General features: G+C 47.6%; 1 long non-coding RNA gene across 3 annotated transcripts in view; it reads right to left on the reverse strand.

Annotated features, from left to right (window-relative positions):
* Nucleotides 1–4393: 4393 nt before the first annotated feature.
* Nucleotides 4394–16991, reverse strand: part of LOC103167476 — an 85221-nt gene continuing 72623 nt past the window's right edge. For 2 of the 3 annotated variants that reach the window (XR_485156.3, XR_003758765.2), the window contains 2 exons: nt 7257–7363; nt 4394–5132 (listed from right to left, as the gene is read on the reverse strand). This is a non-coding gene — a long non-coding RNA (uncharacterized LOC103167476). Of the gene's footprint in view, nt 5133–6190; nt 6249–7256; nt 7364–16991 lie in introns of all 3 variants that reach the window. The other variant, XR_003758766.2, reaches the window with a different exon arrangement.

The raw sequence follows: 16991 nt of genomic DNA on the forward strand, positions 1-16991 counted from the left end.
GAACACAGGCTTGGAAGTCAGAAGCTCTGGGTTCTAATCCTGACTCCGCGAATGGCTCGCTACGTGACCTTGGGCACATCATTTAACTTGGATTAGACCGTAAGCCCGTCAAAGGGCAGGGACCTTCTCTATCTGTTACCGATTTGTACGTTCCAAGCGCTTAGTACAGTGCCCTGCACATAGTAAGCGCTCAATAAATACCATTGAATGAATTTAACTTCTCCTGGCCTCAGGTTCCTCATCTGTAAAATGGGGGCTCAATATCCGTTCTCCCTTCTAGACCGTGAGCCCCACGTGGGGCAAGAGCTGTGTCCAACCCCGGCGCTTAGAATAGTGGTCGACACACAGTATGTGCTTAAATACCATCGTCGTTTTATTATTGTTATTTTGTGCTTCAACTTCCCCTCTAGTGAAATGGGGATAAACGGGGACTTACTCTCCCTTCCTCTTAGCTAGTGAGCCTCGGCAGGGGCAGGGACTGTCGAGATCTGATTGCTGGTATCTACCCCAGCGCTTAGCTCACCTCGCTTAATAAGTACCGTAATTATTAACTTCCCAAATGGCGATGCGCATGTGAGCCCAGTGCCTTCTCTCTGTGCCAAAGAGTGATGTGACTGCCAGAAATTAGGACTAGTCCCAACTCTGCCACTGACCTCCTGTTTGTCCTTCGACTAGTCACTTAATGTCTCCGAGTCTCCGCTTCCTCATTTTTACCACGGGTAAAGTGATACCTACCTTGCCTTTCCTCCTCGGAGGCCAGAACGAGATGAATGACGTAAAAGTACTGTAGAAAAAGACAAGCGCTCTCCATATTCAAGTTATATCGTAAGAAGATCGTGGTTGCCCCTCCACCCGAGAACAAAGTGACGTGATCCCAACTCCGCCACCTGTCTGCCGTGTGACCTTGGGCAAGTCACTTCACTTCTCTATGCCTCAGTTACCTCACTTGGAAAACGGGGATTGAGACCGTGAGCCGCACGTAGGACAGGGACCGCGTCCCACCCGGTTGGCTTATATCCACTCCGGCACTTAGTACAGTGCCGGGCACATCCCGGCTCTGCCGCCTGTCAGCCGTGTGACCGTGGGCAAGTCACTTAACTTCTCTGGGCCTCAGTTCCCTCGTCTGTAAAACGGGGATTAAGACTTGGGAGCCTCACGTGGGACAACCTGATGACCCTGTATCTCCCCCAGCGCTTAGAACAGGGCTCTGCACATAGTAAGCGCTTAACAGCTACCAACATTATTATTAACAAATATCATAATCATTATTATTATAATCTCTACTTCCCAGGTCCCAACCTGGTCTATCAGGAGGGGAGAGGTAGATTCATTCAAACTAAACCAAACTCTCTCAATCTTTAATGATCTCTTTCCCCGCCCTCTCCAAAGTGGGTGGTGGAGGGGCAGAGGTACAACTAAAGCTTTGAGGGGAAGATTGCGTTTGCCGTCAACAAGAGCCAAGGAGAAAATGGTGACGGTCATTAATTCCTCCAAAGGAGAATCCCTTGAATGGGTGCACCTTCCTGGAAGGTTGAAAATTCGGGATTATTTACAGGTAGAATTAGAGGCGCCGTGTGTGTGTGTGCGTGTATACATGCACACACAGGTCCATGCGCAGCTGTGCATGTGCACATCTGTGGGGGGGAGGTTTAACAGGTTTAACATTATAGATTGCACATATTTATGCATGTGAATGCTTGTGCGAAGGAGCTCGTATGTAGACTTGCCAGTGGGCATGTGTGCGCGCACAGTTCTCTTCAGGTTTATCTCACATTAGAAAATATGTACACGCATGTACGTCTATGAGCTTATATGCATGTGCATGTATAAATGTCTACGTGTGTGTGTGTGTGTGTGTAATTCATTTCAGGACGTTTCTGGAGAATAAATGAATCCTTAGGACTCCCCTCCCTGCAGACACGTGAATGGCTATCGGCCGTTGTTCCGTATTCAACTCTGAATTCGAAATCACCCTGAGACTGTGAGGCTGTTTCCCAGCCATCTGGGGCACAACCCATTTAGCCACTTGTGCAAGATGATGCTATTTTTCCTCGAGGTCGTTAATACCTGAGCAGAATGTAATTTTTCCATCTAGTCCCGCGTGGATAGAATTACTTGGGAGGGCGGTCAGAAGGAGGACTTTGAAACCCGAGGATAAAAAGTTTTCCCTTCGCAGAGGAGAAGAGGGCTACGTGAACCGACAGGGAATATAATTCGAGATGGCTTTAATAATAATAATGATAATGTTGGTATTCGTTAAGCGCTTACTACGTGCCGAACACTGTTCTAAGCGCTGGGGTAGACGCAGGGGAATCAGGTCGTCCCACGTGGGGCTCGCGGTCTTAATCCCCATTTTACAGATGAGGGAACTGAGGCACCGAGAAGTGAAGCGACTCGCCCACAGTCACCCAGCCGACAAGTGGCAGAGCTGGGATTCGAACTCATGACCTCTGACTCCAAGGCCCGTGCTCTTTCCACTGAGCCACGCTGCTTCTCAGAAATAGCAGTGGCACAGCTCAGTAAAAGGCAGGTTCAAAAGACGAACAAAGAATAGTAAAATACCTTCCCCTTCGCACAAGGTTCATTAAACATTTGCTGCTTCCCCCACCACACACACACAAGGGATGACTGACATAACAAGCCATGTAAACGCAGTAAAGTGCTCTGCACATAAGACAGAACTTTCTACGGAAAATTCTCTTCCAAAAATATGCCTTGTCAGGGCGGACCCGATCTGTGCTCCCGTGACTTTAAGCGGCAAGAGCCCAGGCTTGGAAGTCAGAGGTCATGGGTTAAAATGTTGGTATTCGTTAAGCGCTTACTATGTGCCGAGCACTGTTCTAAGCGCTGGGGTAGACGCAGGGGAATCAGGTTGTCCCACGTGGGGCTCACGGTCTTAATCCCCATTTTACAGATGAGGGAACTGAGGCACAGAGAAGTGAAGTGACTCGCCCACAGTCCCACAGCCGACAAGTGGCAGAGCTGGGATTCGAACTCATGAGCCCTGACTCCAAAGCCCGTGCTCTTTCCACTGCGCCACGCTGCTTCTCTAATCATAATGATAATCAATAACGGGTTCGAATCCCAGCTCTGCCACTTGTCAGCTGTGGGACTGTGGGCGAGTCGCTTCACAGTTCCTCAGTTCCCTCATCTGTAAAATGTGGATTAGGACTGTGAGCTTCACGTGGGACCACCTGATGACCCTGTATCTACCCCAGCGCTTAGAACAGTGCTCTGCACATAGTAAGCGCCTAACAGATACCAACATTATTATTAACAAATACCACTGACGGATGTAAACACCCGATCTTCCAGGCCTAGAAAGTCCAGGGCAGAATTTATGGGCACCAGTCTTCTGGGGAATGGCGCTGGGGATGGGACAGTTGGGAACAGGAGCAGAGTTCGGGAACCAGTCACCCCTGCTTTCCCCACCTTCGCCCCCCGCACCTCGTCCCTCCCCCTCTGCAGGCTGCCCTGTCAGTCGCCAACAGTAATAATCATTACTATTATGGAATGTTAAATGTTTACTCTGTGTCAAGCACTAAGAGCCGAGGTAGATGCAAGTTAACTAGATCCCAATACCCGTTCTCCCACCCGCTCAGCACAGTGAGACCCGGGGGGGCTAGGCACGTTTTACGATCTGACTGTATTGTATCTATCCCAGCGTATAGTACGCTTCTTGGCATGGAGTAGGTGCTTATCAAATGTTACAATAATTAGAATTATGATTATTATTGGAAAAGAAGACCCTATGCTAGTGAAAAGGTGAGGAAAATTCTCAGCTAGATCTCTTGTTCATCAAACTCCTGGTTAAGAAAATGAAGTGTGAAAATGTCAGTTGGACCTCCCCTTCTTAGGATGGCTGTGACCGGGGTCCGGCAGACTCTGTTCATCTTCATGTCCCAGAGGCCCCGTCTCGTGCCTTTCCTGTGAAACTAATCATTAAAAAGCATTCGGAGGAAAAGCCTCCCCGAGTTTCCAGTGTTGCCTTCACATTCCATAGCCCACTGCGGAGAGTTTCCCCGCAGCCCTCCCCCATAATGATGATGACATCAATGAAGCGCTTACAATATGACAAATACTGTGCTAAACACTAGGATAAGTGTACAGTCATCAGACCGGATGAGGTCCCCGTTCCATCCGGGGCTCACAATCTAAGATGTAGGGAGAGAGGGTACCCTATCCCCATTTTACAGATGAGACGACTGAGGCACGGAAAGGTTAAGCCACTTCCCCAAGGTCACGTCGCCAGGTCTTCTCATTCCCAAGCCAGGCCAGGCTGCCTCCCCATTGGAAACTTTTCCCACTGACCCTGTAATTGCAGGAAATGTCTAGAGAGACAGTTCTATTCTCCAGCTTCATTCCCTTTAATAATCAGGTATTAGATTGCTAATAATTTTACCAAGGCTTTATTAGCAATGTGTCGGTGCTTTAAAGTTCTGCCCACATGCGGGAACGTAGCCTCCTGGGCGATCCGTCCATAGGACTGAGTTTGACGTGTCTGCTAAGGCTCCGTGGATTCCCGGGGCCGGGGCGGGGGCAGGACAAGAGAGGAAACTGAGGTACACGCTGGTGACCCGAGCAGTTCAATACGTCACCAGTTCTGGGAGCGTACATCAGCACAAATCATCTGGGGAATAGACTCAGGCCAGGGCAGCAGGGAAGGCACTCTTGAGGATGCTCTCCCGTGAGCTGATCCCCAACAAACAGGCAGAATCTTGGCTCCTCCGGCAAAGGAAATAGAAAATAAAAACGGCAGCGTGTAAAAATCAAAACCGTGAAGAGGCTGCCGTCCGTCTGCTTCATCCTATTGGCTCCAGGGGCGGGAGCTAATTGATAAATTCCAGTCTGGCCTTAGGCCGACAGCCCAGCGACACTGTGCTTTCGAAGGTCTGGCAGCAATCTCAAGAGCTGTAGACCGATTCTCGAGTATGTTTTATATTAGCGCTCATTGATCCGTCTGCTGCTTTCGACGCCGCAGTCTGCGGTGTCTTCCGGAATGTTTCAGGTGCTACACTTCTGTCTCCATTCAGATTACACTTCTCAGATGATTCGTTAAATCACACATCGAGGTACCCTCATTTCATTTCTGTCCACAATCTGCTGCTCCTGCCAGACTCTGTCCGCACTTCCTGGAATGCCGAAGGGTAGAAATGTATGCTTTTTATGCTGGGAACCCTGGCTGGATTTCGGAAAAAATCACCCCAGGAACAGAGGGGATCTTGAAAGATTTTTTTTTAGTTCACCTCCAGCCACATCCTTTGCATATGCATGATTCGCGTGTGGAGGTAAGATCCCATTAGTCAACTGCATCTTTAGCGGTCCTCCGGTTTTCAAGTCTTGCTACACACTGCGTGCTTCTCTTTTCTAACATGTGGGCGCGTGCTACCCAGTTTTGGAAGAAATAGCTGGGCATATCTGCCTTGCCGGTGAGTTTACCTTGTGTCAGGAACAGAACCCCCGACATTTGGGACATCTGACTGGAATGGGGCTCAAAGTGAGGGCCCCAATCTATGACACGGCTGACTGCAAAAGAAGAGGAGCTGGCAGTCTGGAGACCCGAGTTCTAGTCTCGGCTCTGCTGCTGGGCCGCTGCGTGACCTTGAGCAAGTCACAACCTCTTTGGGCTTCAGTTTCCTCCTCTGGGAAATTGGGTAGACAATCTCTGCTTTTCCTTCATGCTTAGATTGTGAGCCCCATGAGGGAAAGGGACTATCTGATTATCTTGTACCTACCCCAGTGCTTAGCACACAATAAACACTCAATAGATACTAGAAAAAAAGATTCCCTGTCTTCAACCACCCTCCCTTCTACAACAGAGTATGCTGATACTCATATTCTCTTCTCTTCTGAGAGAGAGAAAAATATTCAGTGGACCAAACTGGTCCTTCTCTTAGGAAACAGAACCCACAGATAACACCAAATTTCCACTTCTGTGACCTTCGGCTGGAGCTGAAGACAAGCAACCAATCGAGCTGCTTGGACCTTCATCTTCTCTCTTTCCCGGAAAAGATACCTGTTAACTTGCTTTGTTTCGTTGTCCGTCTCCCCGCTTCTACACTGTGAGCCCATTGTTGGGTAGGGATTGTCTCTATTGCTGCTAAATTGTACTTTCCAAGCATTTAGTACAGTGCTCTGCACACAGTAAGCACTTAATAAATATAATTGAATGAATGAAAGGAAGACAAACCGGTTGACTGGCCCCCTCAGTGTTCAAGCGCTGGTGGTACTTCACTCTTCACCAGCATCTCAACAATTAAAGAAAAAAACATTCTCAATTTCCACATTCTTGAAGCTGGTGAAAAAAAGAATTGAACATCTAGTCTGCCTCTTTGGGGAGTGTTTAAAACTGCATCTAATTTAATGTCTGTCTTCCCTGTTAGCACCTTGAGGGTAGGATTCATGTGTACTGGCTCTATTGTATTCTTCCAGGAGCTTAGACTAGTGCTCTGCACAGAGTAAGTGCTCCACAGATATTACTGATTGATTGAATCTATTAGATGCCATCATAAAACACAGAATAAAAGGCCTAGTGAGGAAAGAAAGATAGAAATTCTATCTCCTTACTGCATCCTCCCAATTATTACCAATTAAGTTGACTCTAAACTAAGTCTCTGCTCTCAGAAGAGTGAAGTGAGAACCAAGCAGGGTTTGCTTATGTCCTAATCCGCGAGGTAATCTGCATTCCCGAACCATCAGAGAACACTTGTTTCCTCCATCTGTTAAAAATCTCTTCAATCTTTTAAGGCAACTAAAGGTAATTTAAAACAACTGTTTTATACTTTATTTTTGGACCAAATGAGCATCAGGAGCAGCCGGCCTGGAACACCAATTCTATTTTTTTCTACCATCCTGTGATTCCCTGTAGCCAAGACTGAATGCCAATGACCAAATCCCAACACTGCCTTTCTGCTCTATTCGCCACCATTCGGTTTTCGTCTTTTCTGCCGTTCGGAAAATATCGCCGTTTCCTGTCCCCGACTCCCTGCATTGACATCAAAAGGAATACCTGGAAGAGATACATTATTTCTTCAAATTCTTTCCCTTTTGTTTCTGAAATCCTCCCTGTGTTGGTAAGGTTGAGGATGGGGGAGGAGTTGATGGGGAAGGGATGTCAGGCGACCTAATGGACTTGTTTAATGAGGATCTTAGAAGTGGAAAAAAATCATTCCACCAGGTAAGCATCAAGGAGCAGCATGGCACAGTGGATCCGGGAGTCAGAAGACGTAGGTTCTAATCCCAGTTCTGCTACTTACTTGCCGTGTGTCCTTGGCCAAGTCACTTGACCTCTCTGTCTCGGTTTCCTCGGTCGTAAAATGGACGATCAGTACCTGTGTTCCCTCCCGCTTAGACGCTGAGTCCCCTGTGAGACAGGAATTACGTACAACCTCATTATCTTGAATCTACTGTGGCCCTTAGTACAATGCTTGGAACATAATAAGCAACTTAAGTACCAAAATTATTATTACTAATAAGGTGATGATCAACTCAATTGGAGGTGAGTTTTCTTAAGTCTTCACTTTCTCAAGTTTCTACCCGTTGTAGTAGTGAATCGGGGTGTCTGCCTGATTAGGAGAAATCTCTACACGTGTGTCAGGAGTTTCTAGCCCATCAACCTACCTCCTGCCATTTCCCCTCACCTAGGAGAAGGACTGAGAGAGATGAGGAGGGAGGGAGTTTTGAGGAGCAGCAGCAGGGGGAACAAGAAGAGATTGGGGAGTGTTTGGCTCTAGCTGTAGGGGAGTTAGTGGGGAGGATCCCAGAAGGAGAATATTTCACAGCATCACCTGAGCCACCTGGCCAATCATGTTCAACAATCAGTGGCCAGCCAAAACGTCACCCACTCAGTGAAAAGAGAAACCCTAACTCCCACATGGGCCCTTTTCCAATGCCTAAACCTAACTCTATCTCCTTTCATAGTTCCTTAACTCATGCACATATCCCTTTTGTTTCTCCTTCCTATCTGTAACTTATTTAAGTGTCTGTTTCTCCCATTAGGTTGTGTATTCCTTGAAGACAGGGATCGTGTCCTCTCTGGTACTCTCCCTTGGACCAGCGTCCAGGACTCATAGAGTGGATCCTCCTTCAGACAGGATGGGATGCAATCGACCATGAGACGGGTCTTCACTCACTTTGGAAGGTCAAAGGTGAGAAACTGTGTTCTTCAGATTAGAGTTGCCTGGTTAGTGTTGGCCAGGAAGCAACTTTGTAATCATTCCAAATCCCCTGCCTCTTTCCTCCAGTCACGGTCCCTTCGTAGGGGCAGCATGGACTAATGGAAAGAGCATGGGGCTGGGAGTCAGAGGACCTGGGTTCCAAACTCAGCTCTGCCGGTTGCCTGCCCCGTGACCTTGGGCAAATCACTTAACTACTCAGTGCCTCAGTTCCTCACCTGTAAAATGGTGATTCACTGCTTTTCTCCCTCCTACTTAGACTGCGAGCCCCATAATGGGCCTGTGTTCTACTGCAGCGCTTAGAACAGGGCTTAACACATAGTAAGTGCTTAACAAATACCATAATGAAAATAGTAATGGTCCCCCAAAACTTCCCCGCCTTCTTCACACACCCCCAGTCCCTTCCAAGAAAAAAAGCTTATAAAAGAAGATTATAAAGCTTCTTGGACTCTTATTCTTTCAACACAACATTTTAATGTGTTAGTGCCAGTGAGTCAGAAAAACAGATTCATCTTATGAAATTCATGTGGTTTTCATCAATTAGGGAGAAAGTGCTGAGCACGGGGGGCAGCGGGGGGTATGTGAGAATGCCAAACTACTTGAAAACTTGTTTCATGCTTTTCTGAAACCCAAGAACCCACCCTTTGTCATCCTGGTCACCCCTGCTGAGCCCAAAATACAGGACAGAACTTAATCTTCCTTGTCCAATTCAGGTTCAGGATTTAAAGAAACATAGAAATGAGGATTCCTTACTCTCCCACTTGCTACCACTGGCTCATGCCCTTCCTCCTGCCAGAAACTTCCTCCTCCTTCAAATTCGCCAGACAACAGTTGTCTCCAGCAAAGCCCTTCTGAAATCCCTCCTCCTCCAGGAAGATTTCCCTGATTTTTTTTCTTATCCCCCATCTACAGCCTCCCAAATTTCAACCAATCGATGATAATAGTAGCCTCATAGAATTCAAGAATATCTCCAGCTCAGAGCTTGAGTCAGTGTAATGCCTGGTCTGCAGAAGGGACGTAATCGGGTTGGCAGGCTGTTAATGCTACGTTAATACTCTTTCATAGCCTCTGTCCATCAGTCTGAGACTTGGAGGGTGGGCGGGAGAGGGAAAGCGAACGTGTATGACACAAGCATTTCATCATCATCATTTTCATCGCCAAATAATATTCCTAAGCATCTTCTTGAAGCATGGGAGCCGAAAGCATTTCCCAGTGAGCTAGAAGCGTTCGTTTTTTTCCCCCCAGTTTCTTCATCGTCTCCACTCCAACACTGTTAATTTAATGAATGCTCACCTGTTCACACATGTTCCGGATTCTGCAACATTTTGGTGTTTGTTAAGTGCATACTATGGGCCACACACTGTGCGAAGACCTGCGGTTAGATGCAGGATCTTCAATTTAAAGCAGGCACCAATTTTAGCTTCCTACAAGTTTTATAAAGGACAATAGGATTGGAGTTAAGAACTAGGGCTGAGATCCTTGCGAAAAACAAGAGGATCTGAAGAGTTTCATCTGGAACCCTAATGACCCTTATACCCACTCCAAGCCGTAAGCTCCTCACGGGCGGGGAAGCCGTCTACCCACTCTGCTGTACGGCACTCTCCCAAGTGCTTAGCACAGTCATCCGCGTACATTTACATTTACATTTACTGGCATAAACACAAGTAGCCAGAGGGAGGTGTCCAAGTCCAGCCACCTTTCCTTCCTCTAAGCAGGGATCACCCAATTCCACTCTTAGGAACAATGCCCTTGAGTGCTTAGTACACAGCTCTGCCCACAGTAAGCGTTCACTAAATACCACTGATTGATTCCCTCGGCGTTCTAGTGTGTACGCATGGTCAGCTCTCGGAGAAAGTAGCACAGTGTCTGTGGGGGCCTGCCGCTTTCAATTTACAACCGGGCAACGAGGTTTCCGTTTTCAAGGAAGAAACTTCATGGCCAACTTGGGGGGGAAAAAGCAATCTACTAATTTATATCTGGTAACAGTGATGAATGTGAAAAAGGATGGATTTTTGATAGAGCAGCGGCAGCTGCTCTCTCTCGGGCAATAATTCCAACCAGTTCTTCAACAAGGCATAAGCACAGCATCCATCTTTGGGTCTCTATTTCACAGGCGAGCAGATCCATTGCTCCAAAACGTTTGAAAGTGTGACTGCCTTTAAGCAAACCTGAAGCATCCACAGAGCTGGCCACATCAGGGCTGCCTGCGCCCATGTCCCTACTTCTCCACAATGCACAACATACTGTCCAAAAATCATTTCGAAAAGCTTTCGAAAGGTTTCAGAGGGTCTTTAGGGAGTATTCTGCTAAGTGTCCTATTCGAACTGATTCACTCCCTTTCTGTCTGAAAGGTAGGTGAACCTGTACGCCTTGTCCATTTCTCTCCTTTAGAGTGTAAACTCCTGGAGAGCAAAGATGTCTACTCATTCTGTTGCACTCTCCCCAGTGCTCAGTTCAGTGCTCTGTGCCCAGTAGGTACTCAGTATAGTCGATCAGTTTTTGAGATGAGGTAAAACTCCCCTTAATAATAATAATTACGGTATTTGTTAAGTGCTTACCTATGTGCTATACTAAGTGCTGGAGTGGATATACCCTGCCCTACTCACATATTCCAGCTTGTCCCAATGCCTGCGTTCATCTTATATACACAGCTGCCGGGGGAGAGACTCCAGAGGTTGGAGGAAGCGATGGACATCTTTTGCTGTCTGAAACCCCCGAGGAGCTTTTGCACTGCCATTTTGAAAGAAACCCAACAAGACGCATTTTCCGATAGGCACAGCTGGGCGCTGACACTGGCATTCCATATACACATAAGCTTGGCTGGAGTGGAGATTCCAGGAGGAAGGCAGAGAGAAGCTCAACTCTCCGCAGTCCCTAGGGTCCACCAGAGCTGAGGGGGAGACTCGAGCTGACGAAGACGTCGTCTCCTTCTGCCTGCCTTCCCCCGCCCTACGCCAACCAGCAGACTCAGACGAGCCCGGCGATGGAGCACGAGAGAGAAAAGCAAAGAAACCTCATCTCAGAAGGCTTTCAAAAGATTTCAAAGTGTCTTCAGGGAGGAGTCTGGGCTGGTGAGTATGTCTGTGGGAGAGGAAAGTCCGTCACACTCAAAGAATTCAGCTACCTGCTGAAGAGGAATATTTTAATAATACTTTGCATTTATACTGCATCTTTCATCTCCGGAGCTCAAAGCGCACTCCAGACATTATCTCATTCTTCCGCCCAACACACCAGAAAACTAGGCTGCAGGTTTTAGTCCTACTTTTCTGAGGGAAAACTTTGAGCCCAGAGAGAGATCAGATGTCATGGCTAAGGTCTCACACGCGACATTAGTCAGCAGCAGAAGCAGGCCCTAAAGCCAAGCCTCCTATTTCCATAGGGAGCCACAGAGCAGCTTGTCGTGGAAAAAAAGAGAAGGAACGGGCCATCGCTCGGGGTTCTATGTCTATTCTTATAGGAATGCCCAGGCACCTGTTGTCTGTCTCCTTCATTAGAGTGAAAGCTCCTCATGGACAGGGAACACGTCTCATTTCTGTTGTACTTTTCAAGCATGGGAGATTGAATTCATTCTCATCTTTCCTGTATTCTATGTCTCACTCCTTCCTGCCTTTGCCCTGCCTGGAATTCTCTCTGTTCTCCCCATCTTTCTGAAATCACTTCTCCTCCAGAGAGGTCTTACCTCTCTATCCATATCCCCCTCAGTCGCCTCCCTCCCTAGACTGTAAATTCATTGCGGGAAGGGAACGAACTCTCCCAAGCGCTTAGTACAGTGCTCTGCACACAGTAAGCACTCAAATATGATTGATCGACAGGTATGTTTTCCCCTCTCTCTGCTGGAATCACCATTTCTCTCCCCGGGATTGTCCAACATGTTTACCTACTAAACAACCCGGATCCAAACCAGGGCTATCTCTGCCTCATCCCTATTCCCTGCACAAGGCTCCGTTACTCTGCCCACACCATATAAGTACATAAGCATTACGATTAAAAGAAAATTTGAAAGCATCATCATAGCCACTTCCCCGATTTATGTAACCATCGTCCGTTTCTTCCAGAATTATCCAGAGGTCAGAGGAAGGCATTTGACAAAGAGTTCTATATTTGACTCCAATTTCCCTCTACCCAGAATGCACTTAAATGTACTTTCAGAAAGGAAGCCTGCTTAATGGGGCTATTTCCAGTTTTTGCTACCAAAAGCTCCCTTGTGGCTTGTGAATAAGCTTAGAAAGACTCCACCATCTGACCGAATTGCCTAACTTCCCTGGTTTCTAGTTTTTTAACCTAGATTTCTCCTCCTTTCGGGCTTCACAATCAACGTATCTTACCTCGTCCATGACTGGGCTTACAGGTGCAATTTAGCCAGATATTTCAAGCCAAGAAATACAACCGAAATAGCCAAATCATTTGCATAGTGGTAAAGTTATTTATTGAGGGCCCACTGGGTACAAATGTAGGGCACTATACCAGACCCTTGGGAAACTAAATAGAAGCAGGAGTCACAGTCCCCGCCCACAGGGAGCTTACCCTCACTGTCTTTTTACCAGCCCCTCCTCCTCTTCCCTCAGAATCTCACTCGTTGCCTTTCCTGCCAGATAGAGTATAGATGGGGCCACCCTAATGAGCAGTGATTCAGTTTGAAAATAGAAAGAAGGACTGGGGAGAAAAGATCCACGTAAGAATCTTCCTAATGAAAGCCTTTATTCATTCAATCAATCATACTTATTGAGCACTAACTGAGTGCAGAGCACTGTACTAAACTCTTGGGAGAGTACAATATAACCGGCACATTCCCCGCCCACAATGAACTTACACTCTAGAATCTATCTTCTGTCTGTCCTCGGCAGCTCTGGGAGGAAGGACAGGGAGTTTCTTAGAACAGGAATAGCTAGTCAATCTAGCAAATCAAATCGATCGGAGAACTGTACTAAGCACTTGGGAGAGTACAGTACAATAAGTTGGTAGACACAGTCCACGCTTACAGTGAGCTTACAGAGGAAAGAGGAAGGAAGGAGGCAAAAAAGGAAATAAGGAATGGGGAGCACAAAGAAGGAGAGGAGAGGGGGCAAAACTAGTGGTTTGAAAGCTTGGGTGTTGTTAATATCAGCCAATTTCCCCAAGGACTAAGAGAGGCTGTAGGGCCTAGTGGAAAGAGCACAGAGCTGGGAATCAGGACCAGGTTCTAATCTTGGACCTGCCTCTGGACTGCTGTGGGACTTCGCGTAATCTCTCTGGGCTTCAGTTTCCTCATCTGTAAAATGGGTCCCCAATACCTATTCTCCCTACCTCAGACTGTGAACCCCATGTTGAACAGGGACTGTGTCCCAATTTATCACCTTGAATCTGCCCCAGCACTTAGCCCAGGGTTTGATACATAGTCAGTGCTTAAGAAGGATTAAAAAAAAAAAAAAATCAGTGTCATAGCATACCTCTAATGCCTCGGGCTACTCACCCATCTTCAATATTTTCACCAACTCCATCTCCATTCCCACAAGGGAAACCATCAAACAGCCCAGAGACATTTTGTTTGGAAAGGACTAATCTAAACTGGTGGTGGGCAGGGAACACCTCTAACCAATTCAGTTCTGTTGTACTCTCCCAAGCACTTAATGCACTGCTCTGCACACAGTAAGCGCTCAGTAAACAGGATTAAGTGGCTATTTCCAACAGTGGTTGAAGAATCAACTGAAGTCAGCAGAATCGCTCCCGAGTCCCGTAAATGGAGAACCCCAGAGGACCCCCACTGAGCACTTAAACAAGGCTAACAGACCCCGTCTTCAAAAAGAGATAAAACCTAATTCGGTAAATTACAGACCGGGCAGCTTATCTTAAATGCTTAGAGAGTTCCTGGAACAAATCACCCAACAACTGCGAACCCGTAGAAGATCACAAGGGTTGAGAAATAACTGTCCTGGCTTTGCGAAGAGCAAATCTTATCAGACCGATCCGTTTCCCTCTCTGACCGTGAAAGAACTTGGAAGTGGGGATATCAGCGGAGGTCTTAGGTCCTTGGGCTTCTTTCCCCACCTACAGGTTCACAAACAAGTCAGGGAAACATGTCAGCGAAGACCCGTCTGGTGCTCAAAGTCAGAGCTAGTTAGAACTGGTGGTTCAGTGTTGAGTTGGGGAGGGTGACAGTTGGTAGCTTTCGGACCTGCAGCCGGAACTGGTCACGTCATTTCAAAGTGATGTCATTTACTAACATTTATAACAGGAAAATGCAATCAGATCGGGTGCCAATCAATCAGTAGCAGTGAACCAGCGCGGCTCAGTGGCAAGAGCCTGGGCTTGGGAGTCAGAGGCGGTGGGTTCTGATCCCGGATCCGCCGCTTATCAGCTGTGTGACTTTGAGCAAGTCCCTTCACTTCTCTGTGCCTCAGTTACTCCATCTGTAAAACGGGGATGAAGGCTGTGAGCCCCACGAGGGACAACCTAATGACCTTGTATCTACCCAGCGCTTAGAACAGTGCTTGGCACAAGATAAGCGCTTAACAAATACCGACATCGTTATTATTATTACCATTCATTGACTGATTAAGCGATAGAGGAGGGAAGCTGGGCTCTGGGGACCTGAACCGTTGGGACAACTGGGGGAATGGAGAAGTGGAAACGCCAGTTCCTGGAAAAAGAGTAAGGATGAAGAGGGAGAGGGGCAGGGGCAGGAATGGCTTTGGGGGAAGGCGTGCAGGGGAAGCCAGGGAAGCGGGGAGAGTGCAGGAGATAGGATAATGACAACCAAAGTCAGACTGGGTATTTCTTCTTATGTTCTTATAGTGAACTAGGCATCCAGAAGCCCCGGCAAAGAGGAACCTTAAGCAGAGAAACACTGTGGTCCAGTGGATAGTGCGCAGGCCTGAAAGTCAGAAGGACCTGGACTCTCACTCTGGCTCCGCCCCTTGTCTGCTGTGTGACCTTGGGCAACACACAACTTCTCTGTGCCTCATTTACCTCAGCTGTAAAATGGGGAATAAGACTGTGGGTTTCATGCGGGACATGGACTATGTCCAACCTGAGTAACTTGTTTCTACCCCGACACGTGGCACGCTGCCTGTCACATAGTAAGCATTCAACAGATGACAAAGTAAAAAAAAAACCCTCGGTGGGAAGAGAGAAAGCACATCTCGGGCAGGTGAATCAGTTCCTCCGTTCCTCTGAAGAGGCTCAACAAGACTTCCTAGAATGAGCAAGTCTGCCTCAGTGCTCCGCTCTGCCTCCTTCATTTCCCCCACAAGAGGCTCCAGGTCCAGAACATTAAGAGTTACAGTGAAAATTACTTTAAGAAATGTCTTAGTTTCAGAAGGAGCCAAAAAGTAAACCCACATGCTTTACTACTACTAATAGAAACAGTAAATGAGGCATTTGTTCAGTGCTTTTTATGTGCCACACACTCTGCTTTGCAGTGGGGCAGATACAGTGCAATCAGCCTGGACCCGGGCCCTGTCATTGTCTAAGAGGCAGGGAGAAGTGCTATTTCATCCCCATTTTACAGGTGAGGAAACCGAGCCGCAGAGCAGTGAAGTAACTTGTCCAAGGTCACACAGGAGGACAAGTGGGAAGCTGGGATTAGAACTCAGGCTCAGTGACACCTAGTCCCCTGCTCTTTCCACTAGACCATGCTACTTTGCTCTCCCACCATGCTCCAGCTTGAAGATGATAATAATAATGGTGGTATTTGCTAAGCATTTACTATGTGCCAAGCACTGTTTTAAGTACTGGGTTAATCAGGTTGTCCCATATGGGACTCACAGCCTTAATCTCCATTTTACAGATGAGGTCACTGAGGCACAGATAAATTAGGTGACTTGCCCGAAGTCCCACAGCCGATAAGTGGCGGAGCGGGGATTAGAACCCACAACCTCTGACTCTCAGGCCTATGCTCTTGCACTAAGCCACGTCGCTTCTCTGGTATCGATTGTGCACTTACTGGATAGAGAACGGGCCTGGAAGTCAGAAGACCCTGGATTCTAATCCCAGCTCTGACGCTTGTCTCTTGTGTGACCTTGGGCAAGTCACTAAACTTCTCCGTGCCTCATTTACCTCATCTGTAAAATGGGGATTAAGACTGAGCCCCATGTGGGAGAGGGACTGGGTCCAACCCAATTACCTTGCATCTATCCCAATGCTTAGTACTGTACCTGGCACATAGTAAGCACTTAAATAGCATCATCATCATTATTATTACTGTGTGCAGAGCGATTGGGAGAGTACAGCACAACAGAGCAAGTAGATGCATTCCCTGCGCACAGTCAATCAATCAATCCGTTGGTGATATTTGCGGTAGTTCTCCGCTCAGCTCGGGACGGAACGTGGCTCCTTAAGAGAAGGCAGCACTTACGAGAAGACGAACTCATCCTGAGCCACCAGAGGAGGCGATCGCAAAGAAAACGACCATCTCTGGGCCTCGGGAGGCCCGAAAGGGTTAAGTGGGGACTGGCTGGGTCCCAGCAGACATAAAATTCACCTGTGCCAGCTCTGAAATAAATCAGTGTCCCTTTCTGCTACTGCCGTTGTCTGGAAATAATGCAAATGCAGTGAGCCTGCAGTGACATTGTGCTGCAGTCGCAGGAGACACATCATAAATTGTCCCCTAATACCGTTAAAGAGACATTTTCTCCTTCCTCGGGAGCATCTGAGGTGGAATTGGGTCACTTCCACCGGTCGTCGGCCACGTCGCGTCTCGGTTATGCATACGTGCACGCCTGCAGCCCGGGTTTGCTCCTTCACGCGATTCCACTGCCACAGGATTTGCATCTACCAGATCCATTGGTCTTTCTTTCTTTAGATTTTTTTTGGGGGGGGGGAGGGGAAGGGCAGATAAGG

This window comes from Ornithorhynchus anatinus, chromosome 4 (assembly GCF_004115215.2).
Source record: "Ornithorhynchus anatinus isolate Pmale09 chromosome 4, mOrnAna1.pri.v4, whole genome shotgun sequence".
Lineage (NCBI taxonomy): Eukaryota > Metazoa > Chordata > Mammalia > Monotremata > Ornithorhynchidae > Ornithorhynchus > Ornithorhynchus anatinus.